Source organism: Gracilinanus agilis, chromosome 2, assembly GCF_016433145.1.
Source record: "Gracilinanus agilis isolate LMUSP501 chromosome 2, AgileGrace, whole genome shotgun sequence".
Taxonomy (NCBI): Eukaryota; Metazoa; Chordata; class Mammalia; order Didelphimorphia; family Didelphidae; genus Gracilinanus; species Gracilinanus agilis.
Window position 1 is genome coordinate 640,874,358 of NC_058131.1, and position 2,704 is coordinate 640,877,061.

General features: G+C 36.9%; 1 pseudogene; it reads right to left on the reverse strand.

Moving 5' to 3' along the window:
• Positions 1–946: 946 nt before the first annotated feature.
• LOC123238411 lies at positions 947–1,044 on the reverse strand (annotated as a pseudogene).
• Between the last annotated feature and the right edge of the window lie 1,660 nt (positions 1,045–2,704).

The following is a 2,704-nucleotide window of genomic DNA, read 5'->3' on the forward strand; positions in this document are numbered from 1 at the left end:
ATAATCATATGAAAATGTCTTCTAAATCCTTCCCAATTAGAGAAATGTAAATCAAAACAATCTGAGGTACCACCTTATACCTATCATATTGACCAATATGACAGCAAAGGAAAATAATAAATGTTGGAGGAGAGGTGGAAAAATTGGGATACTGATACGTTGCTGGTGGAGTTGTGAAGTGATCCAACCATTCTTGAGGCAATTTGGAATTATGCCCAAAGGAATTTAAAAGAGTGCATGCCCTTTAACCCCCTACCAATACCATTACTAAGTTTCTATTCCAAAGATATTTTTTTAAAAGGGAAAGGACTTATTTGTACAAAAATATTTATAGTTGCCCTTTTTGTGGTAGCAAAAAACTGGAAAACAAAGGGATGCCCCTCGATTGGGGAATAGCTGAAAAAATCATGTTATATGATGGCAATGGAATTCTATTGTACTATAAGGAATGGTGAATTGCTTGATTCCTATAAGATCTGGAAATACCTACATGAATTGATGTGGAATGAAATGAGTAGAACCAGAAAAACTTTATACCTAGTTACTGAAATATTGTAGATGACCAAATGATGACCAAATATAATAGACTTTGCTTCTAATAGCAATGCCATGATCCCCAACAATCCAACGGGACTTATGAGAAAGAATGCCAAACACATTTAAAGAAAGAACTGTGGGAGTAGGAATGTAGAAGAAAAGCATGTGATTTACCACCTGTTTATATGGGTATATGATTTGGGGTTTGGGTTTTAAAAGATTACTCTTTTACAAAAATGAATAATATGGAAATGGGTTTTGAATGATAATACATGTATAACCTAGTGAATTGCTTATCAGCTCTGGGAGGAAGGAGGAAAGAGGGAAGGGAGAGAATATGAATCATGTAACCATGGGAAAACATTTTTAAAATAAAATTATATTAAAAATAAAAATAATTGAAATTTTCAAAAATTACACTTTATGAATTTGCATGTTATCTTTGCACAGGGGCCATGCAATATTATCTGTATTGTCCCAAATTTAGCATATATGCTGCTGAAGCAAGCAAAAATCAAGGCTTTCATAGATGTATCCATAGAGCTTTATTGTCTCATGACATGTCTAGTCACAGAGGCAGAAAGTACCCTGTGATCATCATGCAAAAGAAATTTGCAGAGGCCGTGAGGATTTCTCATGACCTCTTATGTTGAATACAAGAATCATTCCATACTGGTCTTCCCTGTAGTATCCCTTCCATTTTGCCTCCACAAAATCATTTACTACAATAATAGAGGGATCCCACCTTACCTCACATCTCAAACTTTCAGACATTATATTTTCCTCAATAGCCATCCATCCCTTCTCTGGATTTATCTCATTTATATTAAGACCACAACCACATTCTCAACTATCCAAATTTATGAAGTTCAATCATTCATAACTCTTTCCTCTCCCTCAATCTCTATATGTATTCAATTATCTAATCTTGTTGAATCTGCATCCACGTCTTATATTCTTTCCCTTCACTCCACTCAAATGGTCTCTATCTTAAGTTCTAATGACAGCTCTCACAGATTCCTTTTAAACCACTGGTCCTGTCATCAGACTTTATATCTCTGGATCCAAATCAAATTTTCCTCAGTCCCACCTTGCTCATCTTTAGCTTGCCTAAACCCCCAGACAACCAAAATGAAAACCATTGCCTGATTCATCTTCCTAATGCATATAGTAGAGTAGAAATATCACAGTTGACTATAATTCTTGCCTGATCTCTGTATTCCCCCATTCCTCAGGACTAAAAAAGAAGCTTCAAGATCTTTTTTGAGGCAAGGTTAAGAATAGAAATAGTAATTATTAAGCCAAACTTCAAGTGGTTGAGTAGAGTTGCAGTGAATAAATTTGAAAGTTGACCTAGTCATCCTGTTTGTGTTGAATCCCCTCTGGAATCACTTCCCTAGTGCCCATTCATTTTGGCAGGAAGGGTCACCAGAAAAGGGTGACTATTACTATGAATCGATCAATCAACATTATTATTACGTGCCAGGCACTATACTAAGTACTGACGATACAGAACGAAGCAAAAGACAGTCCCTGACCTCAAGGAGCTTACAATCTAATATGACAAACAACATGAAAGCAAATATATAAAAAGCAAGCTATATACAGGATAAATAGGAAGTAATTAATGGGGAAGGGGGTGCAGCACTAGCATTAAAAGCAGTTTGGGAAAGTTTCCTTTAGGAAGTGTGATTTTAGTTGGGATTTAAAGGAAGCCAGGGAGGTGAGGAGTCAGGGAAAGGGAAGGAAAATATTCAAGGCAAAGAGGACAGCTAGAGAGACTACTTAAGCCAAGAGATTTAGGATAGTGTTAAAGAGACAGACAGGAGGCTAGGGTCTCTATATCAAAATGTACATGTTGGAGTATAAGGTAAGAGACTGGGAAGGTAGGATGGGGCTAGGTTATAAAAGGGCTTTGAATGCCAGAAAGCATTTTATATATACTCCTGCAAGCAATATGAAATCACTGGAGTTAATTGAGTATGGGGTGATGTGATTGAACCCACATTTAGAAAAATCACTTTAAGTACCTGATGAATGGATTGGAGTGGGAAGAGATGACAGGTGGGCAGGCAGACCCACCAGCAGATTATTGCAATAATCCTAACAAATAGTGATGAGGGTGGTAGACACTACCACTAGAAAGGGTGGTAGTGTCAGAGGAGAG